General features: G+C 42.4%; 1 pseudogene; it reads left to right on the forward strand.

Annotated features, from left to right (window-relative positions):
* The first annotated feature begins 4,851 nt into the window (after nt 1-4,851).
* On the forward strand, nt 4,852-8,304 carry LOC110490769 (uncharacterized; annotated as a pseudogene).
* The last annotated feature ends 18,576 nt before the right edge of the window (nt 8,305-26,880 follow it).

Below are 26,880 nucleotides of genomic sequence, written 5' to 3' on the forward strand. Positions count from 1 at the left end.
TGTGCTCTTCACAGATGAAAGCAGGTTCACACTGAGCACATGTGACAGACGTGACAGTCTGGAGACGCCGTGGAGAACGTTCTGCTGCCTGCAACATCCTCCAGCATGACAGGTTTGGGGGTGGGTCTAACTGGTAGCCTGACTGCCATTAGGTACCGAGCTGAGATCCTCAGACCCCTTGTGAGACCATATGCTGGTGTGGTTGGCCCTGGGTTCCTCCTAATGCAAGACAATGCTAGACCTCATGTGGCTGGAGTGTGTCAGCAGTTCCTGCAAGAGGAAGGCATTGATGCTATGGACTGGCCTGCCCGTTCCCCAGACCTGAATCCAATTGAGCACATCTGAGACATCATGTCTCTCTCCATCCACCAACGCCACGTTGCACCACAGACTGTTCAGGAGTTGGCGGATGCTTTAGTCCAGGTCTGGGAGGAGATCCCTCAGGAGACCATCCGCTACCTCATCAGGAGCATGCCCAGGCGTTGTAGGGAGGTCATACAGGCACGTGGAGGCCACACACACTACTGAGCCTTATTTTGACTTGTTTTAAGGACATTACATCAAAGTTGGATCAGCCTGTAGTGTGGTTTTCCACTGGAGTGTGACTCCAAATTCAGACCTCCATGGGTTGATAAATTTGATTTCCATTGATCATTTTTGTGTGATTTTGTTGTCAGCACATTCAACTATGTAGAGAAAGAAGTATTTAATAAGAATATTTCATATATATATATATATATATATATATATATATATATATACATACAGTGCCTTGCGAAAGTATTCGGCCCCCTTGAACTTTGCGACCTTTTGCCACATTTCAGGCTTCAAACATAAAGATATAAAACTGTATTTTTTTGTGAAGAATCAACAACAAGTGGGACACAATCATGAAGTGGAACGACATTTATTGGATATGTCAAACTTTTTTAACAAATCAAAAACTGAAAAATTGGGCGTGCAAAATTATTCAGCCCCTTTACTTTCAGTGCAGCAAACTCTCTCCAGAAGTTCAGTGAGGATCTCTGAATGATCCAATGTTGACCTCAATGACTAATGATGATAAATACAATCCACCTGTGTGTAATCAAGTCTCCGTATAAATGCACCTGCACTGTGATAGTCTCAGAGGTCCGTTAAAAGCGCAGAGAGCATCATGAAGAACAAGGAACACACAAGGCAGGTCCGAGATACCGAATACTTTCACAAGGCACTGTATATATATATAGCAAATGTTCTTCTGTAGTGTACTCACTTCTGCTGGAGAGACTGACGAAAGCTGTTCTTCAATCGTTTGATCCTGGTCTGACACTGCTCTACAGTTCTCATGTAGCCTCTCTCAGACATATTTTTGGAAATGAGAGTGAATACGCGGCGATTTTTGACTCAGCCTTTCAGAACTCGCTGCACAGAGTCTTTTCCCCAAATGTCTATAAGGTTTAGAGTCTCATCATCCGACCAAGACTTTGGTGTCAGTCGTCATGGGATAGGCAGCATCTTGGGGTTCTTGACACAGAAGGGTAAGTAAAACTGTCATGCATTTTCTTTTACCATGTACTGTATTTCAAATGTATTCATAATAAACAGAGATTTCACATCTGTGTATTCTCCCCATATCGAGATGAGAGGAGATTCACTAGAAGATTCGATATTCACTGGAGAATCCCTGTAAAAGAGGAACACAGAAATTCACATAAAGCAGATTTAAAATCCCCCACAAAAAAAACACAATGTCATCAAAGGCATGCTGGGAGACACGCCAAAATGAGCTACTTCAATATCAGTTCTTACTGAAACAGAGGTGAATCTACTTGCTGTTTCTGGCGAACCTCCGAACTGTCGCTTATTTTCCTCTTCGAGGGCAGAGTCTGCCCTCTCCTACTCTCATTGGCTGAAAATGACGTTCCCTCCTCCACAATTTCATCCGTTTCAATTCTGTCCCTCTGTTCATTTCACTTCTGTCTTGTTCTCTCAGATATCATCCTCTTACCAGTCCCCAGATTTGTCTGGTCAATGGGAATCTCAATAATCTCTTCTTTATTTGGATGGTTTGAGATTGGTGTGGCCTCTTGCAGGCGATCAGAGTGTATTTGAGTATGTTTGTCAGCAGTAGTCCCCAGTTTCATGAATGGAAGGAGGGACAGAGAGGGGAGGATGCAGTCGTCCATAGGTAAAGACCAAGTGTCTGAGAGAAATAGAGAATGAGAGGCTTAGTAAATCACTGCGACTTCTCACCCGTTTGCTAGTCAAATAATACATGTATAATTCTAACAATCAAAGCAAAGATCATGACACATCAGTCATAATTATCCACTGAGCCAGCCTTACCTTTTACATCAATGTGTCCAAGATTTCTGTGATGTTCAATTAAAGCCTTCATCTCCTCTGGCGGAGTCGCAGATTGCAAACACTCATCCAGAACTGAGGAGGCCCCATCAAGCCATGACACCACCTGAGAAAGTGCCCTTAGTCATCACGGGTGTGCATTAGCAGTGGTAGGTTCAAGTTTAATACAATACATGCTGTATTCTGAAGGCTAACTGAAGGCAATAGTCAAGGTGTGTATGTGTTGTGAAATACAATGTTGAGTGGTAGCACCTGTGCAAAGTCTGGTACAGGCAGCAGCTCCTCCAGTCTGGAGAGGAACTCCCACAGGAGAATCTCCAGTGCTGTGTCATACTTCTGCCCGTACTGTACTGGGAACACCTCCTGAGGGGTTAGAATATATAGAAAATGTTTAACCGTGAGTGAGAGGGGGGAGGGAGAGAGAGAGGGAGAGAAAATTAGGGAGAGTGTCATCTCACCAGGAAGAAGTTCTCTTTCACACCTGGGTCTTGTAGCAGGGTTTGGACCAGCTCCAAGAAATTGGCCCCGGAATCTTCTACTTGTGTATCAGTCACCTGTAACATGCACACACACCCCGGAAGATGAATTACCCAAACTATATGTGTATTTCTCCCTATTGATTAAATGTATTTTTTTGCACAGGAGACGCTCAGGGGAGAACAGCTCATAATAATGGCTGGAATGGAGTGAATGGAACGGTATCAATGGAAATCATGTGTTTGATGCCATTCAGTTTATGCCGTTGCTGACATTACTATGAGCCTGTTCTCCCCAATTAAGGTGCCAACAGCCACCTGTGGGTTAAAGATCCCATGGCACTTATCGTAAGAGTAGGGGTGTTAACCCCGGTGTCCCCAATCTGGCCCTCAAACCATCACGGTCACCTAATAATCCCCAGTTTACAATTGGCTCATTCATCCCCCTCCTCTCCCCTGTAACTATTCCCCAGGTCGTTGCTGCAAATGAGAACGTGTTCTCAGTCAATGTACCTGGTAAAATAATGGATTAAAAAACTAAAAATAATAAAACATCAGTCCTGTGTCATGCCAACAGTAAAGCATCCTGATACCATTCATGTGTGGGGTTGCTTCTCAGCCAAGGGAGTGGGCTCACTCACAATTTTGCCTTAGAACACAGCCATGAATAAAGAATGGTACCAACACATCCTCTGAGAGCAACTTCTCCCAACCATCCAGGAACAGTTTGGTGACGAACAATGCCTTTTCCAGCATGATGGAGCACCTTGCCATAAGGAAAAAGTGATAACTAAGTGGCTCGGGGAACAAAACATCAATATTTTGGGTCCATGGCCAGGAAACTCCCCAGACCTTAATCCCATTGAGAATTTGTTGTCAAACCTCAAGGCGGGTGGACAAACAAAAACCCACAAATTCTGACAAACTCCAAGCATTGATTATGCAAGAATGGGCTGCCATCAGTCAGGATGTGGCCCAGAAGTTAATTGACAGCATGCCAGGGCGAATTGCAGAGGTCTTGAAAAAGAAGGGTCAACACTGCAAATATTGACTCTTTGCATCAACTTCATGTAATTGTCAATAAAAGTCTTTGACACATGAAATGCTTGTAATTATACTTCATTATTCTATAGTAACATCTGACAAAAATATCTAAAGTCACTGAAGCAGCAAACTTTGTGGAAATTAATATTTGTGTCATTCTCAGAACTTTTGGCCACGACTGTACATATGCACAGTATCCCTGAAATATCCCTGAAATGGGCTTGTCTATATTCTCACACTGAAACCATTCCCTATGTACAGAGTGGAGTGTAAATATTTTGACCTGCTCGAGTGAATACTTGGGAACATGTTCCCCTTAATGGTTCCTGAGGTCACCTATGATGTTAAAGAGGTGAGAGATGACCAGATAAAAGACACTGATGATTGGGAGTTCCCTGGCCACTCTGGTCTACAAGAGATGGGTATGGTCCGATTGTGCCTTTCTTGGTAAATCACATAACATTGGCTCTTGGGAAAGTGACTAATGTGTGTTAGCATGCAGCATGTTGCCCACAACCTTACAAAGAGGTCAAACTGCTTGAATGTTAATACAGCTGATTTTACATTTGGAATGTGCAATGTGATTAATCTAAATCAGGGCTGCCCAACCCTCTTCCTGGAGATCTACTGTCCTGTATTCAGTCCAACCCTAATTTTGCGTATCTGATTCAGATAGTTAAGGTCTTGTTGAACAGCTAATAAGTAGAATCAGGTGTGTTAAATTAGGGTCGGACTGAAAACCCACAGGAAGGTAGATCTCCAGGAAGAGGGTTGGGCAGCCCTGATCTAAATCAATCAAATTATTAATAATCAGTGATCACTGCTGTTATGTTTGTCTCTATTTCCACTGAAGGAACCAGAAGTGTTCCCTGGACAGACTTGGAAACCTTCACCCTAGTCAACATATTGGGGAGATGACAAAATGTAGAGGGAATTGAGGGGTATGCATAGAAATGGGCACCTTTTTGCTGTGATATCCCAAAGGATGTCTGCCCAGGGCTTTATCCGGACTGCAGAGCAGTGCCAGACAAGGGTTAAAAGACTGAAACGGAGTTTCCGACAGTGCTACGAGAACAAGTATGTCAGTTATAGTTTAACAATCATTTTCTTTGTGCATTGGGAGTCCCACAGAGATCTATGCTCGGGCCTTTGCATTCTTGTTTGATATCCTGTCATGGCTTACATTTTGTCTATTTGAGACAGAAAAATGCTTTGCTTTGAAAATGTGCTTTGTTTTCTTTCCCCAAATGCAGCATGAAAGGCAGAGAGCAAGTAGAATGCAAATTATATGACCTGCTGGAGAGAATACTGGGGAATGAGCTTCCCTCACATGTGGAGATGTCAGAAAACTGTCTTGACATGGAGTCTAGAGAATCATCATCAGCAGACAACGAGCGCTCTGTTTACTCTTCCCAGGAGAGGGGTAAGGTCACATTCTCTCTACTGGTTAACCAGTTCCTCTTTCACTAGTAAACTATAATAAGATCAACATGAAGACCTCTGTATGGGTATGGAAGGACTGGGAAGAAACTCAACCTAGCATATCTGACTCATTCTTTGATATCTGTGAGGAGGAGTCAAGAAGAGTTTAGGGATTGGATGGATGAGTGGATGAGTGGATGGATTGTGCCAATCTTTCTCACACACTTTTTCCCATTGACTGATCCATCCAGGGGCTATGGTGGGCATGCCAGAGGACAGGAAGAAGATCCCCTGGGCGGACGGCGAGACGGTGATCCTCCTGGAGCTCTGGGGAGGCAACACTGTGCAGCAGAACCTGAAGCGCTGCCCGCACAACAGTCACATATACTCAGAGATTTCGGGAAAGCTCAACTTCCGTGGTTATTACAGAACTGCAGATCAGTGCCACACCAGGATAAAGCGATTGAAAGCCGGCTATCGGCAGTGCCAGGAAACCATCTGGTAATCATTGAATTTCAGCTTCTATTATTGATACATTTGTCATTTTGCTAATGTAAATTGAATTAAAGATTGATTCTAATTTTGCAATCTCTCTAACTGTGCACTTTCTAGTTCATCTGGATCTGAGCAGGTTGATTTGAAGTTCTATGATATTTTGAAGCTAATACTTGAGATGCAGCCTCCCTCCTCCAGCACAGTGGTGACAGACTTGACCAATTAGAGGAATCAAACAGTGACTTACTTCAAGGTAAAAGTTCAGCTCACATCAAACTATGCCATCTTTATGATGACACCCTGCATGGGTATGTCAGATTGAACCCTGTTTGTTACATCATATTTAGCTACTGGCTCTACTGTAGGTGCCGTCCCCTCAACACAAGTACCTTTTCCAAGTCTAAACAGGGAAACGTTCATGTTATTGGGCTGTTTTGTGTTTAGAGTGTCCAGAAGAGGACAACTACACCAGATCTGAGAGGACCACACCAGGCTCATGGTCAGATCCTGAGACCCTGGCCTTCATTGACATCTGGGGGGAGGACGAGGTTCAGAGGGTGCTGAGAGACTTGGTCCACAACGGCCCCATCTACATGGACATATCAGAAAAGATTCATGACCAGGGGTACTCCAAGACTCCAGAGCAGTGTCGCTGGAAAGTCAAGTCTATGAGGAACAACTTCCGTCAGTGCTACGACAGGAAAAAGTATGTTTGTACCCCACAGATTTAAATTGGACACTTTCTGATGTTTTTATGTTGATATGATTTTGCAGAAACATACAAATAAGTTTACTCTAGTCTAACCCATAGCCAGAATACTCCATCTCAAGTTTTTTAAATGGCTTCCTTTTCTGTCTGCTATTCTCAGATGTGGAAGAAAGGGAGCGGAACACAAGTTCTACAATCAGTTGGAGCGAATACTTGGTCATGAAGTGGTCTCCATTGATGAGTATGATGAAAGAGATGATCAAACAGTAGACCAGGACACAGGTACATTGGCAGTACAGACGGTTTATCTGTTTACATTGAAGACTCAGTCAATCAAATCAGCAGAGCCGTACCTATGATCTGGAGGTTGCCAATGTATATGTCTCCCGGAGCAGGTGCTGAAGGGATGAGATATACCCTGTGGTCAGAGTCAGAGACGCTGGGCCTCATTGAGCTGTGGGGGAACGAGGAGGTCCAGAAGAGCCTCCGAGGTTGCGTTGGCAAAGGGCACATTTTCGCCGACATCGCGGAGAAGCTGGCCACCATTGGGCACTTCAAAACGGCTGAGCAGTGCCACTCGAGGGTTAAGCGGCTGAGGAAAACTTACCGACGGTGTCTCCACAGCAGGACGTAAGTGCAAAGCACAGATTATTTGTGGGTAAGGCGAGTCATGGTGCCTAAATTGGGACCTGTTACAAATTAACCCTTCACCTCCCACTGTTCTCCACCTCCCTCTACCTCTGGTCATACCTACAGAAACAGAGGGGAGCCCTTACTCTTCAGATACTACAGGTTCCTGGAGCCGGTGTTAGGCAACGACACTCTCTCACTCGATGCAGAGATTGTTGATTTGTGTGATGACTTCAGTCCACATCCCACTGAGGAACCAGATCAGGAAACATGTATGGTGCCCCTTCATCATCCTAAACCTTTAAGTCTAATGTAATTAGGGTCCTGTGTTTTTCCTGTGTCCGTGCCAGCAGTTGTCCCGGTCAGGTCAAATCAGGACCCTAGTCATAATCAATCTTTAAAAATATATTTTAGTAGCCACCTAAAACCTCCCAAAAACATCCTGCGCAGATTAATCCCTGCCGCTCATACCTTCCATATGCATGTCTCATTTTTGTTTTTTGAAGGCCAGGGCTCAGTCAGTTACGTTGTGACAGAGTCCAGCAGAAAGATGCCCTGGTCCGATCGGGAGACCTAGGCTCTGCTGGAGGTCTGGGGTGAGGACCACGTGCAGCTCTCCCTCCGCGGGTGCTTGAAGAACAGACATGTGTTTGAGTACATCTCACAGAGAATGACGGCCCAAGGATTCACAAGGACGGCTGAGCAGTGCCACACCCTCATCAAATGACTCAAGGCCAGCTTCCACCGTGACAAGTGAATGCAAAAGATTTATAACTACTGTTTTATGTCTAGTTCTTTGCTTTATAAATTACACCTCAACATCGGATATAAATTGAGATGGAATATATTTAATTCATCAAATCAATGCTTTTCTTAATTTCATCACAATTCCCTTCCCATTGTAAACAATGTGTTCATTGGGTGTCTCTCTTCAGCTAGCCCTACTTTAACTGACGGCTCCAAGTTCCCCTGGAGCGCCAGTGAGACCCAGGTCCCCTCAGTATCTGGAGGAGTGACGAGGTCCAGGAGGATCTGAAGGACTGCACCAAAAACAGACACATTGTCACCGAGATCTCTCAGGCCATGGCCAACGAGGGCTACCTGAGTACAGCCCAACAGTGCCAGTCTAGAGTGAAGCTGCTAAAGGCCAACTTCCGCCAGTTCTGTGAGAGCAATCAGTAAGCCATGGGGGATAAGATATGGATATGAAATTGATAACCACTATATATAATTGTGAATTGATTATGAAGACGCCATACTGATGGAACAGTTGTGTATTCATGGTCAGAGGTTTGCCAAGCTCATGTTAGATAAGCAAAGCTCATTAACTAACCAGATATGAGGAATAAGCATTGAGTCAACAACCAAATGCTACTTTCTATTTTCCCAGGGTTGGAGGGGAAGAAGTGGAGTGCAAATTCTATGATCAGTTTGTGCAAATATTTGGGAACAAGTGTCTATCCTGTGATTCTCTGGCTGAGGAATCGAACGGCGCCACAGACATGCGAGAGGTCCCAGGTGGACAAGTCCAAGGAACAGGTAAGCAAACAATCTCCTAATCTCTTTTTAGGCTCTCCAGAATCAGGCAGCTGTCCATCACCATGGGAACTAGATCTCCCCTGGAGCATTGAGGAGATTGAAGCCCCCCTCGACATGTGGGGCAGTGACAGAATCCAATAGGACCTGAGGGGAAACACTGAACTTCAACACATTTATACAGAGATCTCTCAAATGACTGACCAGGGCTTCATGAAAACAGCAGAGCAGTGCCAGACGAGGGCGACGCAACTGAACCTGAGTATTATTTCAATCTGACAGAGGAAGCATTAGGGATCATCTCAAGACAGTTTTGTAGCACCATAGGAAAGCTGCAATAACTCAACAATGACTTCTGGAAAAGAGGTGTTTAAACAATGACCTGTGTCTCTCTTGTGACCTGCATTGTTTTCGGAGAGGTTCTGTAATCTATCAAAGAGGCAGTGTTGCTTTGTTAAGAAACTCAACATCCATCCCACTTTTTTTGTCTGAAATCAGACACTTATTTAACCTTTTGTAAAGGTGCTTAAATCTAAGTGTAATGGACTATCTGAATGCATTTATGCCATGTATAGAACTTAACAAAACCTTTCAATGGGATTAGCTTGAGTGAATCCTTTAACGAGAATTGGTCAAAACCACATGACAGTCTGGACATCTTGATTTTGCATTAACATTTGCAAAACAATAGGCTTGCTATTATGCATATATTTGTGTATTTTATGCACATTGGTGTTTAAGCAATCTTTGTGCTTTTAGGCCTAGTTTCAAGTGAACTCATTTAGATTTAAATTATTTTGAGTGGGGTTTGATTGCCTGACTGTTATGCTACTGTATAATCTCTGTTACTGTGGGATATCTTTCTCTCAGTGGGTTTTTATCTCTATCTACGTTCACCGAAACACTGAGGTTTCTGTTGTTACCAGCTCAAACCACTGGGGGGAGACAAACAAAATCCTATTTTATCCTCAACAGATTGTCCGGAGCCCCATAGTAAGTAGCCACTAGAATTCTGGAAGCACAAGCACCTACTTTTTGCTTAATCATATGTTATTTTTTAGATACCTCGGTGAGATAGCCGTTGAAACAAATCCTGTTCTCAGCATTGATGGTTTTGGTTGTTCCTCAGATTACCATTTGCATAGAGAGGACACTTTGCATTGGCAGTGCATACTTCAGTGGTCTGGGAGTGTTTATAGCCCTGTGAGTGTAACACTTCCTGACTGAGAGCTGTCCTTCATGACAACAGAACCCACAACAACCATGACTTCATCTAGACAATGGCCCTCTGCTTTCAAGGTTACAATGTTAAGATTTGTTTTTCATATTGTCGAAACAAATCATTAAAGAAACAGAAAGGAGTAATGTATATGGCTTTAATATGTATATTCAGAACTACTTATTACAATATGTATTTAATATTTAATTGTGTTTTTAATACATTTTTCAGAATCCAGAGGACAGTACACTGTAACTCAGACTCCTGCAGTGGAAGCTGTTCTCCCAGGACAGTCAGTCTCTCTGAACTGTAAAACCAGCAGTAATGTGTATAACAATAACCATCTAGCCTGGTACCAACATAAACCTGGAGGAGCTCCTAAACTCCTGATATACTGGGCTAGAACCCTTCAGTCTGGGACTCCATCTAGATTCAGTGGCAGTGGATCTGGGAGTGACTTCACTCTGACCATCAGTGGAGTCCAGGCTGAAGATGCAGGAGATTACTACTGTCAGAGTTACCACAGTGGTAGAGCATTAACACAGTGATACAGAGCTGTACAAAAACCTCTCTCAGTCAGACTTCACAGTGACTGCATTGCTACAGTTGGGACCTACTGCAGGTGCTGAGAGGGAAGAAACAGTGACATGGAACACTAGTCAGCAGAATACATTAATTCTGGCATGTGACAATATCAGAAAGTGATAATTCAGATCAAATGTTATCTGACATCATCATCATCATCATCACTATTTGTCCTAACACATAAGTGCACCTATACAAAGTTACCCCACTGATTTACAGAAGCCCCCCCCCCCCGTATAAAAATAAAAAGATGTGGGGCTCAGACATTATACACGTCAGTAACTGTCAATGTCTGTCTTTAGTAATACCCATCTTATATGTCATCTATTACATGATGTGTTCGTCATTGTAAGAAAGTCCCCCTCCTTGAATACACCATAGAGGTCACAGTAAATATAGTCCACCCACTCACATCTGGCCCAGTCCAGGCAGTGAAACTGGGAGTGAAACAGATGTACATAGACATGACTGGGTGGTTCTGCTTGTCCCATTATAGAGCAGCACTGTCACCAGATGTTTGCTCTGTTCCCTGGGGGTTGGAGGTTAAGAAAACATGTGGACATATAATGGAGAAGTGTAGACCCCACACTGTTGAAAACCATTGCTAAACTTAGAATTGAACAAAATCATATTAGGAATTAAACGTTTGAAATACACAGAATTTGTTATGGAAAGTAACCGTTGAGCAGTGTGAGTTCTGAGAGCAGATCTTAAAGGTTCATTATCAAATATCACTAATTATTCTCACTGGTGTTGTTGCTACAGTATAACAAGATCATATTGTTTTAAGGGGTGGATCAGCTTTAATATTGCGTATAGATTGTTGCTTCCATCAATGTAATTGTCTGCATTATTTCCAATCTCCCATATACTTTTGGGGTAAATATATATATCCATATCCATATATATCTATATATATATATACAGTATATACATAAACATTCGTCCATATACACATACATACATACACATACATATATATACATACATACATTTTAGAATATACCTTTATAATTCCCAGCAAACACTACCATCCTTCCCCCAATTGGAGTAAACTAATAAACAATAACACTTAGGCTTCTACCTTCAGTTTATACATATTAAACACGCTTTACAGACACAATCTATTTTACAATAGTTATGTTTTGTTTGTTTTTAGTCCTTCCTCTATTTCTGATGTCCATCCAGTTTGATTCTATTTGGAACTGTGCTATTTCACAATGTATGAACCTACAGTTGAAGTGGGAAGTTTACATACACTTAGGTTGGAGTCAATAAAACTCGTTTTTCAACCACTCCACAAATTTCTTGTTAACAAACTATAGTTTTGGCAAGTCGGTTAGGATATCTACTTTGTACATGACACAAGTCATTTTTCCAACAATTGATAACAGACAGATTATTTCATATATAATTCACTGTATCACAATTCCAGTGGGTCAGCAGTTTACATACACAAAGTTGACTGTGCCTTTAAACAGCTTGGTTAATACCAGAAAATAATGTCATGGCTTTAGAAGATTCTGATAGGCTAATTGACATAATTTGAGTCAATTGGAGGTGTACCTGTGGATATATTTCAAGGCCTACCTTCAAACTCAGTGCCTCTTTGTTTGACATCATGAGAAAATGAAAAGAAATCAGCCAAGACCTCAAAAAAAAAATGCAAGTATAAACACCATGGGTCCACGCAGCCATTATACCGCTCAGGAAGGAGATGCGTTCTGTCTCCTAGAGATCAAATCAATCAATCAAATTTATTTTATATAGCCCTTCGTACATCAGCTGATATCTCAAAGTGCTGTACAGAAACCCAGCCTAAAACCCCAAACAGCAAGCAATGCAGGTGAAGAAGCACGGTGGCTAGGAAAAACTCCCTAGAAAGGCCAAAACCTAGGAAGAAACCTAGAGAGGAACCAGGCTATGTGGGGTGGCCAGTCCTCTTCTGGCTGTGCCGGGTGGAGATTATAACAAAACATGGTCAAGATGTTCAAATGTTCATAAATGACCAGCATGGTCGAATAATAATAAGGCAGAATAGTTGAAACTGGAGCAGCAGCACAGTCAGGTGGACTGGGGACAGCAAGGAGTCATCATGTCAGGTATTCCTGGGGCATGGTCCTAGGGCTCAGGTCCTCCGAGAGAGAGAAAGAAAGAGAGAATTAGAGAGAGCATATGTGGGATGGCCAGTCCTCTTCTGGCTGTGCCGGGTGGAGATTATAACAGAACATGGCCAAGATGTTCAAATGTTCATAAATGATCAGCATGGTCGAATAATAATAAGGCAGAACAGTTGAAACTGGAGCAGCAGCACAGCCAGGTGGACTGGGGACAGCAAGGAGTCATCATGTCAGGTAGTCCTGGGGCATGGTCCTAGGGCTCAGGTCCTCCGAGAGAGAGAAAGAGAGAAGGAGAGAATTAGAGAACGCACACTTAGATTCACACAGGACACCGAATAGGACAGGAGAAGTACTCCAGATATAACAAACAAAAGATGTAACAAAAGATGAACGTACTTTGGTGCGAAGAGTGCAAATCAATCCCAGAACAACAGCAAAGGACCTTGTGAACATGCTGGAGGAAATAGGTATAAAAGTATCTATATCCACAGTAAAACAAGTCCTATATCGACATAACCTGAAAGGCCGCTCGGCGGCCAAAACCGCCATAAAAAGCCAGACTACGGTTTGCAACTGCACATGGGGACAAAGATCTTACTTTTTGGAGAAACAAAAATATAACTGTTTGGCCATAATGACCATCGTTATGTTTGGAGGAAAAAGGGGGAAGCTTGCAAGCCAAAGAACACCATCCCAACCGTGAAGCACAGGGGTGGCAGCATCATGTTGTGGGGGTGCCTTGTTGCAGGAGAGACTGGTGTACTTCATAAAATAGATGGCATCATGAGGTATGAAAATTCTGTGGATATATTGAAGCAACATCTCAAGACATCTGTCAGGAAGTTAAAGCTTGGTTGCAAATGGGTCTTCCAAATGGACAATGACCCCAAGCTTACTTCCAAAGTTGTAGCAAAATGGCTTAAGGACAGCAAAGTCAAGGTATTAGAGTGGCCATCACAAAGCCCTGACCTCAATCCCATAGAAAATGTGTGGGCAGAACTGAAAAAGCTTGTGCGAGCAAGAAGGCCTACAAACCTGACTCAGTAACACCAGCTCTGTCAGGAGGAATGGGTCAAGACTCACCCAACTTATTGTGGGAAGCTTGTGGAAGGCTACCCGAAACGTTTGACCTAAGTTAAACAACTTAAAGGCAATGCTACCAAGTACTAATTGAGTGTATGTAAACTTCTGACCCACTGGGAATGTGATGAAAGAAATAAAAGCTGAAATAAATCATTCTCTCTAATATTATTCTGACATTTCACATTCTTAATTAAAACAAAGTTGTGATCCCAACAGACCTAAGACAGGGAATTTTTCTAGGGTTAAATGTCAGTAATTGTGAAAAACTGAGTTTAAATGTATTTGGCTAAGGTGTAAGTAAACTTCCGACTTCAACTGTACAGCACTATTTACATGTGTGTATGTGTGTGTATGTGTCCGTGTATGTGCACGTGTGTGTAATGAGAGTGTGTGAGAGTGTGTGTATATGCATGTATGCACGCATACAAACACCTGTGTGACATCAGCCTTAGGCAAACAGGCATTAGCTGTAACAACACTGCCCCTCAGTGAAATGAGTATAGCCTTAATATTCAGGATGATAATTGTAATCCATATCGTATCAACATCATAGCTGCATCATAACTAAATGTAACATAATTTTAATAGAAAAACACATCCCACATCCCAGCATTTCCATAGCAATTGACGTTTCATATGATCACGAAAGAGACTTTGCATTACTATAGAGACGGTTTTACTACAGTACAAATTCATCCCGTACAAAACAAGAAGCTCCCATGCTGAGGTCTGTTCAACGCTGGTCCGACCAATCTGATTCCACGCTCCAAGACTGCTTCCATCACGTGGACTGGGATATGTTTCGTATTGCGTCAGACAACAACATTGACGAATACGCTGATTCGGTGTGCGAGTTCATTAGAACGTGCGTTGAAGATGTCGTTCCCATAGCAACGATTAAAACATTCCCAAACCAGAAACCGTGGATTGATGGCAGCATTCGCGTGAAACTGAAAGCGCGAACCACTGCTTTTAATCAGGGCAAGGTGACCGGAAATATGACCGAATACAAACAGTGTAGCTATTCCCTCCGCAAGGCAATCAAACAAGCTAAGCTTCAGTATAGAGACAAAGTAGAATCTCAATTTAACGGCTCAGACACAAGAGGTATGTGGCAGGGTCTACAGTCAATCACGGATTACAAAAAGAAAACCAGCCCCATCACGGACCAGGATGTCCTGCTCCCAGGCAGACTAAATAACTTTTTTGCCCGCTTTGAGGACAATACAGTGCCACTGACACGGCCTACAACCAAAAGTAGGTAACTGAGCTAAACGACTACCGCCCCGTAGCACTCACTTCCGTCATCATGAAGTGCTTTGAGAGACTAGTCAAGGACCACATCACCTCCACCCTACCCGACACCCTAGACCCACTCCAATTTGCTTACCGCCCAAATAGGTCCACAGACGATGCAATCTCAACCACACTGCACACTGCCCTAACCCACCTGGACAAGAGGAATACCTATGTGAGAATGCTGTTCATCGACTACAGCTCGGCATTTAACACCATAGTAAGCTCGGGGTCTCGACCCCGCCCTGTGCAACTGGGTACTGGACTTCCTGACGGGCCACCCCCAGGTGGTGAGGGTAGGCAACAACATCTCCACCCCGCTGATCCTCAACACTGGGGCCCCACAAGGGTGCGTTCTGAGCACTCTCCTGTACTCCCTGTTCACCCACGACTGCGTGGCCACGCACGCCTCCAACTCAATCATCAAGTTTGCGGACGACACAACAGTGGTAGGCTTGATTACCAACAACGACGAGACGGCCTAGAGGGAGGAGGTCAGGGCCCTCGGAGTGTGGTGTCAGGAAAATAACCTCACACTCAACATCAACAAAACTAAGGAGATGATTGTGGACTTCAGGAAACAGCAGAGGGAACACCCCCCTATCCACATCGATGGAACAGTAGTGGAGAGGGTAGCAAGTTTTATGTTCCTCGGCATACACATCACAGACAAACTGAATTGGTCCACCCACACGGACAGCATCGTGAAGAAGGCGCAGCAGCGCCTCTTCAACCTCAGGAGGCTGAAGAAATTCGGCTTGTCACCAAAAGCACTCACAAACTTCTACAGATGCACAATCGAGAGCATCCTGGCAGGCTGTATCACCGCCTGGTACGGCAACTGCTCCGCCCACAACCGTAAGGCTCTCCAGAGGGTAGTGAGGTCTGCACAACGCATCAGCGGGGGCAAACTACCTGCCCTCCAGGACACCTACACCACCCGATGTTACAGGAAGGCCATAAAGATCATCAAGGACATCAACCACCCGAGCCACTGCCTGTTCACCCCGCTATCATCCAGAAGGCGAGGTCAGTACAGGTGCATCAAAGCTGGGACCGAGAGACTGAAAAACAGCTTCTATCTCAAGGCCATCAGACTGTTAAACAGCCACCACTAACATTGAGTGGCTGCTGCCAACACACTGACTCGACTCCAGCCACTTTAATAATGGGAATTGATGGGAAATTATGTAAAATATATCACTAGCCACTTTAAACAATGCTACCTAATATAATGTTTACATACCCTACATTATTCATCTCATATGTATACGTATATACTGTACTCTATATCATCTACTGCATCTTTATGTAATACATGTATCACTAGCCACTTTAACTATGCCACTTTGTTTACATACTCATCTCATATGTATAAACTGTACTCGATACCATCTACCATCTACTTGCCTATGCCGCTCTGTACCATCACTCATTCATATATCCTTATGTACATATTCTTTATCCCCTTACACTGTGTGTAAGACAGTAGTTTTGGAATTGTTAGATTACTTTTTGGTTATTACTGCATTGTTGGAACTAGAAACACAAGCATTTCGCTACACTCGCATTAACATCTGCTAACCATGTGTATGTGACAAATAAAATTTGATTTGATTTTATGTTATTATTCCACAACGTCCCTGTTCTGATATCTTCCCCTTGCTTGTTGTAAACATAGACAAACATGTAGACAAAGACATACAAAAGATAGACAAACAAAAAAACATATTAAATTACAGAAAGGTTCTTGACAATCGAGAGAGAGGGAGAGAAGAGAGAGATCAAGTGTGTGTGTGTGTATGCTAATATATGTGTAAGCAAGCATGTAATTGAGTGTGTGTTTGTTCATATCAACTTCATAGTGTTCAGATATTTTTACAGTTCCCCTACTTATTTATTTTTGGGGGGGGGGGATCTGATCTGACAATGTGTTATTCTTTTCTCAGTATCCAGAGGGCAGATCACTGTGACTCAGACTTCTGCAGTGAAAGCTGTCCTTTCAGGTCCCATACTGTAGTTACTCTCCACTGCTGTAAAACCAGCAGTAATCCATTAGATGCCCTGTACAGTCAAAATCCAGTTTTCTGTGTTTTATCTCATATTTACAACAGTTGATTAAAGTAACATTGTGAAGACATGGATCAGTGTTATATCCTGACAGTTCCCGGTAGTAAATATGATCTCCTGTACACATATGATCTACTGTACACATATGATCTACTGTACACATTCTAATTAGCAGGTTTGGGTTTGAGGGAGTTTGGGCTTTCCATGGGGACATGTGGCAAATTGGTAAAAAAAAAAAAAAATACCTTCATTTAACTAGGCAAGTCAGTTAAGAACACACTCTTATTTTCAATGACGGCCTTAAAACAACTGCCTGTTCAGGGCCAGAACGACAGATTTGTACCTTGTCAGCTCAGGGATTTGAACTTGCAACCTTCCGGTTACTAGTCCAACGCTCTACCCACTAGGCTACCCTGCCGCCCCGACCAAAAGCAGAGAGAGTTCCAAGTCTCTCTGCCAATAACAGCATTTTTTTTGTTTTCCCCTCCCAACTCAGACCACTCACAGAAATTCTTCAAATTTTTAGCTTAAAAGCATTTTTTGCCTATTTTAATGGGAATCTATTACAGCAAGGAACTTCCTTGTTACCCAGAAATTATTTCATATCGATATAAAAACTGCTACATTGGACCTTTGAGTTATTGTTGCAGTGGAGAGTCACACATGGACATGAATGTTTATTGTGGTTTCAACAGAAATCTGGACCAAAAACAAACCTGCATCCACCTTATTAGAACTCGCAATATAGATTCAGTGGGTAGTGGATCGAGGAGTGACTTCACTCTGACCATGAGTGGAGCCCAGGCTGAAGATACAGGAGCGTTAACACCTTCCCATTGGTAAAAAATGTGTTGTGCTGGAACCTACTGAAGGTGCTGAGTGGAATGACTAGACCAGTGATAGTGTTCAGGACTAGACCAGTGATAGTGTTGAGGACTAGACAAGTGAAAATGTTAGGGACTAGACCAGTGATAGTGTTGAGGACTAGACCAGTGATAGTGTTCAGTACTAGCGCCCTTGATAGTGTTAGGACTTCACCAGTGATAGTGTTCAGTACTATGCCCGTGATTGTGTTAGGGACTAGATCAGTGATAGTGTTCAGGACTAGACCAATGATAGTGATTGATGTCACTTGTTAAATCCACTTCAATTCGTGTAGATGAAGGGAAGGAGACAGGTTATAGGAGGATTTTTAAGCCTTGGATTTTTAAGATATGGATTGTGTACGTGTGCTATTCCGAGAGTGAATGGGCAAGACAAAAGATTGAACAAGGTATGGTAGTAGGTACCAGGCACACCGGTTTGAGTGTGTCAAGATCTGCAACGCTGCTGGATTTTTCATGCTCAATAGTTTCCCGTGAGTATCAAGATTTGTCCACCACACAAACGACATCCAACCAACGGCAGGACAGTGGTCAAAAACGGGTCATTGATGAAATAGGACAAAGGAGGCTGACATGAATTGTGCAGAGCAACAGATGGGCTACAATTAGTTAACTGACAGGCTGGTACAACATTGGTGACCAAAGACCCATAAAAGAATGCACAACTCGTCGTAACTTGACACGAATGGGATATGGCAGCAGACATTCTTACAGAGTTCCACTTCTTCAGCGAAAAACAAGAAACTGAGGTTGCAGTGGGAATGAAAACACTAGACACTGGAGAAATGGAAAAATATTGCTTGTTCTGATTAAATCCGGTTCTTGCTGTTTCACGCTGACTGGAGGACTAGTTTATGGACAAAACCACATGAGTACATGCATCCAAAATGCAGCATGTCAACATTGGTGGTGTGATGGTGTGGGGTGTGTTTTCATGGCACACATTGGGCCCCTTTTAAAAAAGTGGAGCAATGTTTGAATGCCACAGGATATCTGAACATTATTACCAATCAGGTGCATCCTTTCATGGCAGCAGTGTATCGATCAGTTTTTTTTTTCAGCAGGATGATGCCCCATGCCACAAGGCTAGGATTGTCCATGAATGGCTCCATGAACATGACAGTGAATTCAGTTTACTGCAGTGGCCTGCTCAGTCTCCAGATCTGAATCCAAATGACCATCTGTGGGAGGAGATGGAATGAGCAACTCGGAGTAGAGATCCACTACCACCCAACTTGACATAACTGTGGTAAGCATTGCAGTCAACATGGGCCAGCATCCCCGTGGAAGGAACGCTTAAGACACGTTATAGAGTCCATGACCCGATAAATTGAGGCTGTTCTGAGGGCAAAAGGGGGTGCAACTCAATATTAGGAAGGTGTTCCTAATGTCTTGTACACTCATTTTAATTGTATTTACATTTATTTCACCTTTATTTAACCAGGTAGGCTAGTTGAGAACAAGTTCTCATTTGCAACTGCGACCTGGCCAAGATAAAGCATAGCAGTGTGAACAGACAACACAGAGTTACACATGGAGTAAACAATTAACAAGTCAATAATACAGTAGAAAAAAGGAGAGTCTATATACATTGTGTGCAAAAGGCATGAGGAGGTAGGCGAATAATTACAATTTTGCAGATTAACACTGGAGTGATAAATGATCAGATGGTCATGTACAGGTGTGCAAAAGAGCAGAAAATAAAATAAATAAAAACAGTATGGGGATGAGGTAGGTAAAAATGGGTGGGCTATTTACCGATAGACTATGTACAGCTGCAGCGATCGGTTAGCTGCTCAGATAGCAGATGTTTGAAGTTGGTGAGGGAGATAAAAGTCTCCAACTTCAGCGATTTTTGCAATTCGTTCCAGTCACAGGCAGCAGAGAACTGGAACGAAAGGCGGCCAAATGAGGTGTTGGCTTTGGGGATGATCAGTGAGATACACCTGCTGGAGCGCGTGTGGGTGTTGCCACCGTGACCAGTGAACTGAGATAAGGCGGAGCTTTACCTATGCTTTACCTAGCATGGACTTGTAGATGACCTGGAGCCAGTGGGTCTGGCGACGAATATGTAGTGAGGGCCAGCCGACTAGAGCATACAGGTCGCAGTGGTGGGTGGTATAAGGTGCTTTAGTAACAAAACGGATGGCACTGTGATAAACTGCATCCAGTTTGCTGAGTAGAGTGTTGGAAGCAATTTTGTAGATGACATCGCCGAAGTCGAGGATCGGTAGGATAGTCAGTTTTACTAGGGTAAGTTTGGCGGCGTAAATGAAGGAGGCTTTGTTGCGGAATAGAAAGCCGACTCTAGATTTGATTTTCGATTGGAGATGTTTGATATGAGTCTGGAAGGAGAGTTTACAGTCTAGCCAGACACCTAGGTACTTATAGATGTCCACATATTCAAGGTCGGAACCATCCAGGGTGGTGATGCTAGTCAGGCGTGCGGGTGCAGGCAGCGAACGGTTGAAAAGCATGCATTTGGTTTTACTAGCGTTTAAGAGCAGTTGGAGGCCACGGAAGGAGTGTTGTATGGCATTGAAGCTCGTTTGGGGGTTAGATAGCACAGTGTCCAAGGACGGGCCGGAAGTATATAGAATGGTGTCGTCTGCGTAGAGGTGGATCAGGGAATCGCCCGCAGCAAGAGCAACATCATTGATATATACAGAGAAAAGAGTCGGTGTACAGTGCCTTTATTCAGACCCCTTGACCTTTTCCACATTGATTAACTAAAAAGATCTTCAGCAATATATGCACAATACCCCATAATGATAAAGCGAAAACAGGTTTTTAGACATTTTTGCAAAAGTTTTAAAAATGAAAAAATGTATTACCTTATTATTCAGATTTAAAAAATTAAAAATAAAAAAAACTATGTTTGCTTTGTCATTATAGGGTATTGTGTGTGGATTGATGTGGGGAAAAAACAATTTAGTCAATTTTAGAATAAGGCTGTAACCTAACAAAATGTGTAAATAGGCGTCTGAATACTTTTTGAAGGCACTGTACATCCCATATGTTACCAAATGAGGCATACATTATCTGCCTTGCATTTGCATAGAGGAAACTTTGCGTTGGCAACACATGCTTCAGTGGTCTGGGGGTGTTTATATCCCTGTGAGTTTAACACTTCATGACTGAGAGCTGTTCTTCATAACAACAGAACCCACAACAACCATGACTTTTATCACCATCTTCATCTGGACACTGGCCCTCTACCTTCAAGGTTACAATGTTAAGATTTTTTTATATTGCACAAAACATAATTCAAGATACGTACACAAATGATTAATATATATATATGACTTTAATTTGTATATTCAAAACAATATGTATTTAATAATTAATTGTGTTTTTAATTCCTTTTTCAGAATCCAGAGGACAGATAATTGTAACTCAGACTCCTGCAGTGAAAGCTGTTCTCCCAGGACAGACAGTCTCTCTGAACTGTAAAACCAGCAGTAATGTGCATGGAAATAACCTTCTAGCCTGGTACCAACAGAAACCTGGAGGAGCTCCTCAACTCCTTATTTACCATGCTAAAATCCTTCAGTCTGGGACTCCATCTAGATTCAGTGGCAGTGGATCTGGGAGTGACTTCACTCTGACCATCAGTGGAGTCCAGGCTGAAGATGCAGGAGATTACTACTGTCAGAGTGACCACACAGGTGCAGTGTTCACACAGTGATATAGAGCCGTACAAAAACCTCCCTCAGTCAGACTGCACAGTGACTGTACTGCTACAGATGGGCTCTACTGCAGGTGTTGAGGGGAGGAGATTATCCAGTACAATGACACAGTGTGTAGTAGAGCTGAACAACAATATCTATTTCTGATCTGTTAGATCTGTTAGATTTTCAAATCTGTTAGATTATATTCAGTCCTTCATTGGTTCCTTATTTAATTTTAACACATTTTTCTTGAGTATCTCATGGAGAACCATGAACCCATCTATCGTTAAACGTTCAAATCTGGTATATTCCAAAACAGACTTACCGAAATTCCTTTTACATTCAACAGCTCTCTAAAAAGCTTAAACTTAAGCTGACCTTTTCCTTAAGGAACAAGTCTTCTTTTCCTTTCAATCTAGAAAAGTCCTGGTTGCAGAAACTATCTAGCCTGTGTTGGACTATATTAATATATTAATACTAGACACTCTACCATCATGCTGTTAGATTAGTAACCAACACAATACCTCTAACCCATCACTGTATCTTGTATCAGTTAGCAGGATGGTCGTCCTTAGCTGTGAGGTCACAGACTCACTGGTGCATGTTTGTCTATGAGGACATTTAAGGGCAGGTGCAATTATACTGTATTTAAGCACTTTGTTCACCCTACAGAGTCATGGACATTAATGTCTGAGATCACAGAACTGTATATAACTGAGTTTGGTAAGAGTTCTTGTAGCTTTGCTGCCCCGTCTTGTAATTTGATAATTTAATTCTGATTGAAGATTTTAAATGCAAGTTGGAGGACTGCTGCTGACCACTGTCTGCACATGTTTTAAACCTGCTCTTTGAAATTCTCTTATGCACTTCGTTCTGTTTTAACTTCCATTCATTGTTATGTTTTATACTGAACAAAAATGTAAATGCAGAAAATCAGTCAGTATCTGGTGTGACCACCATTTGCCTCATGCAGAGCCATACATCTCCTTCGCATAGAGTTGATCAGGCTGTTGATTGTGGCCTGTGGAATGTTTCCCCACTCTTCAATGACTGTGCAACGTTGCTGGATATTGACGGGAACTTGAACACCCTATCGTACACATCAATCCAGAGCATTCCAAACATGCCCAAATGAAATTTGCCACTGAGTATGCAGGCCATGGAAGTACTGGGACATTTTCAGCTTACAGTAATTCTGTACAGATCCTTGCGACATGTGGTCGTGCATTATCCTGCTGAAACATGAGGTGATGGCGGCGGATGTATGGCACAACAATGGTTCTGAGGATCTAATGCATTCTCTGTGCATTCAAATTGCCATCAATAAAATGCAATTGTGTTAGTTGTCCGTAGCTTATGCCTGCCTGCCCATACCCCACCTCCATCATGGGGCACTCTGTTCACATCGTTGACATCAGCAAACTTCTCGCCCACACAACATCATACACGTGGTCTGCAGTTGTGTGTCCGGTTGGACGTACTGCCAAATTCTCTAGAACGGCGTTGGAGGCGGCTTATGATGGAGAAATGAACATTAAATTTTCAGGCAACAGCTCTGGTGGACATTCCTGCAGTCAGCATTCCAATTGCAAGCTCCCTCAAAACTTGAGACATATGTGGCATTGTGTTGTCTGACATGACTGCACATTTTAGAATGGCCTTTTATTGTCCCTAGCACAAGGTGCACCTGTGTAATTATCATGCTGTTTAATCAGCTTATCATGTTTCAGGAGAAGAACCAGATGCAGACAGTGTCGAAGTAACAAAAGTGTATTACAAGAACAGGGGGCAGGCAAAATGACAAGTCAAGGACAGGCAGAGGTCAGTAATCCAGATCCAAAAGGTACAGAATGGCAGGCAGTCTCAGGGTTGGGCAGGCAGAGGTCAATAATCTAGGCTGGTGTGACAAGGTACAGAATGGCAGGCCGGCTCAAGGAAGAAATAAGGGTCAATACCAGAAAACAGGAACTAGAAAACAACAGGAGCAAAGGGAAAACCGCTGGTAGGCTTGACGAACAAAAGGAACTGGCAACAGACAAACAGAGAACACAGGTATAAATACACTGGGGATAATTGGGAAGATAGGCGACACCTAGAGGGGGGTGGAGATAAGTACAAAAACATGTGAAACAGATCAGGGTGTGACACAGCTTCTTTGAGAGAATATGGAACATTTCTGTGATCTTTTATTTATTTCCCCAGGTAGATGTTGTAATTGAGAATGTGTTCTCAGTCAATTTATCTGGTAAATTAAGGGATAAATAAATACATATTTCAGCTCATGAAACATGGGACCAACACTTTACATGTTGCGTTTATATATATTTTTCAATCTCAATTTGTGATGCAACAAAATGTGAAAAACAGAGTCAGTCAGCAGAATCACAGTCAACAAATAGATTGCAGTTACTGATCCTGACCACTGCAAAGAGACAGAAAGCCAATGTTATCTGGTCTAATAACACAGTATTAACAATATGATCCATTTGTCAGTCTATAATCAATATATCAGTCCCCATTCAGCACTTATATCAGAAACCATTTACTTGATTACATAGCTATCATGTTTCTACATCACATCAGTCTGACTGTCCAAGAAGCCTATTCACATATTGGACTATTTCCATATAGAACAGTACATGTTTCAGTGGTCTGGGAGTGTTTATAGCCCTGTGAGTTTAACACTTCATGACTGAGAGCCGTCCTTCATGACTACAGAACCCACAACAACCATGACTTTTAGCACCATCTTCATCTGATTACTTGCAATATTAGGCTATATTACCTCATTACAGTTTATATTAATATGCTATAAGGACAAATGAATGAACAATTGAATGCTAATTCTACATGCCATCTCTGTTTCCAGAGGCCAGGTCACTGTGACTCAGGCTTATGCAGTGAAAACTGTTTCAGTGGGACACTCAGTCAGTCTCAGCTGTAAGACAAGAGTGCTGTATACAGTGATGGCAATGGACACTATTTGCACTGGTATCAACAGAAACCTGGAGGAGCTCCTCAACTCCTGATATACTGGGCTAAAACCCTTCAGTCTGGGACTCCATCTAGAGTCAGTGGCAATGGATCTGGGAGTGACTTCAGTCTGACCATCAAGGGAGTCCAGGCTGAAGAGGCAGGAGATTACTACTGTCAGAGTGCACACTACTTAAGTGCCTGGGTGTTCCCACAGTGATACAGAGCCGTACAAAAACCTCCCTCAGTCAGACTGCACAGTGACTCTACTGCTACAACAGGGACTTATTCCAGGTGCTGAGGGGAAGACAGTGACATGGAAGACTGATCAGTAGAGGAGGTCAACTTTGAAAATGGCCAGAAAGTATCATACAAATCACACGTTCTCCAATAGCGTCATAACTGTCCTAATCTTCATTATCATCATCATCATCATGGCTGTAACTTGTTATATTGGTTCATGAACTGAAAGTTTCTATAAAAGTTATTTGTAGTTTTGGAACACATTACCAGTCCATATGCAGAGTAAGATGTACAGAAGGAAAAAGAAAAGGGATGTTATTGATGATAACCAGTTATTGATGTGATCATCTAGCATGCAGTAACCATTTTCAGTTAGATCTGTGAATGAGACATGATGTGTTTGAGACACATATATGTAGATACATACACTTTACGCTATTGTCATAAAGTATAATAACCATTTTATCTGTCTATTAATTACATGGTGAATCCACCATAGATGTTAAACCAGTCCACTTCCTCACATCTGGCCCAGCCCAGGGTATTTCACTTAGTTAAACTGTTCAACTGCTCGACTGATAGCTGTGAGAGTGAAACTGAGATTTGCATAGACAGGGATTGTTGATTCTGCTTGTCCCAGAATAGAGCAGCACTGTCACCATGTTAGCAATTCAACATTATAAATATATTTGTTATGGAAAGTAACTGTTTAGCAGTGTGAGTTCTGAGAGCAGGTTTATTATCAAATATCACTAATTATCATCACTTGGATTGGAGCTACAGTATAACAGGATCATTCAGTTGTAGAAATTATTGCAGAGTTTTTGTTGGATCAGATGCCTTTTTCATTCTGTTTGAAAACATGAGAGTAGCGATATGCTACAATGCTGAAATAATAGAAAAAGATTATTGATGTAAATTAGTATGAAATGTGCTGCATATTCATAAGATAGTGATCACAGGAATCATGATAAAATCAACTCTTGGGGTCATATTTCAATTAAAACAATCTTTATCTCAGAGGCAAGAAGACATGTACAAAAACATTTTTTTCCACCTTTATTTAACCAGGTAGGCCAGTTGAGAACAAGTTCTAATTTACAACTGTGACCTGGCCAAGATAAAGCAAAGCAGTGTGACACAAACAACAACATAGAGTTACACATGGAATAAACAAATGTACAGTCAATAACACAATAGAAAAGTCTATATACAGTGTGATCAAATCAGGTAAGATTAGGGAGGTAAGGCAATAAATAGGCCGTAGTGGCGAAGCAATTACAATTTAGCAATTAAACACTGGAGTGATAGATGTGCAGAAGATGAATGTGAGATACAAGAGATACTAGTAGAGATACTGGTGTGCAAAGGAGCATGAGATGAGGTAGTTGGATGGGCTATTTACAGATGGGCTATGTACAGGTGCAATGATCTGTAAGCTACTCTGACAGCTGATGCTTAATGTTAATGAGGGATATATAAGTCTCCAGCTTCAGTGATTTTTGCAATTTGTTCCAGTCATTGGCACCAGAGAACTTGAAGGAAAGCGGTGGGATTCATTTGCTCACATCGTATATAGACTTGTTTATACTGTATTATTGACTGTATGTTTGTTTTACTCCATGTGTAACTCTGTGTCGTTGTATGTGTCGAACTGCTTTGCTTTATCTTGGCCAGGTCGCAATTGTAAATGAGAACCTGTTCTCAACTTTTCTACCTGGTTAAATAAAGGTGAAATAAAATAAATAAAATAAATACATTTTATGAAGAGAGGGTCCAGATTGTCTAGCCCAGCTGATTTGTAGAGGTCCAGATTTTGCAGCGCTTTCAGAACATCAGCTATCTGGATTTGGGTGAAGGAGAAATGGGGGAGGCTTGGGAAAGTTGCTGTGGGGGGTGCAGAGCTGTTGACCGGAGTAGGGATGTGTGGCCAGAAAGCATGGCCAGCCATAGAAAAATGCTTATTGAAATTCTCAATTATCGTGGATTTATCTGTGGTGACAGTGTTTCCTAGCCTTAGTGCAGTGGGCAGCTGGGAGGAGGTGCTCTTATTCTCCATGGACTTTACTGTGTCTCAG

Source organism: Oncorhynchus mykiss, chromosome 15 (genome assembly GCF_057628025.1).
Source record: "Oncorhynchus mykiss isolate SJ-2025 chromosome 15, ASM5762802v1, whole genome shotgun sequence".
In the NCBI taxonomy this organism is placed as follows: domain Eukaryota; kingdom Metazoa; phylum Chordata; class Actinopteri; order Salmoniformes; family Salmonidae; genus Oncorhynchus; species Oncorhynchus mykiss.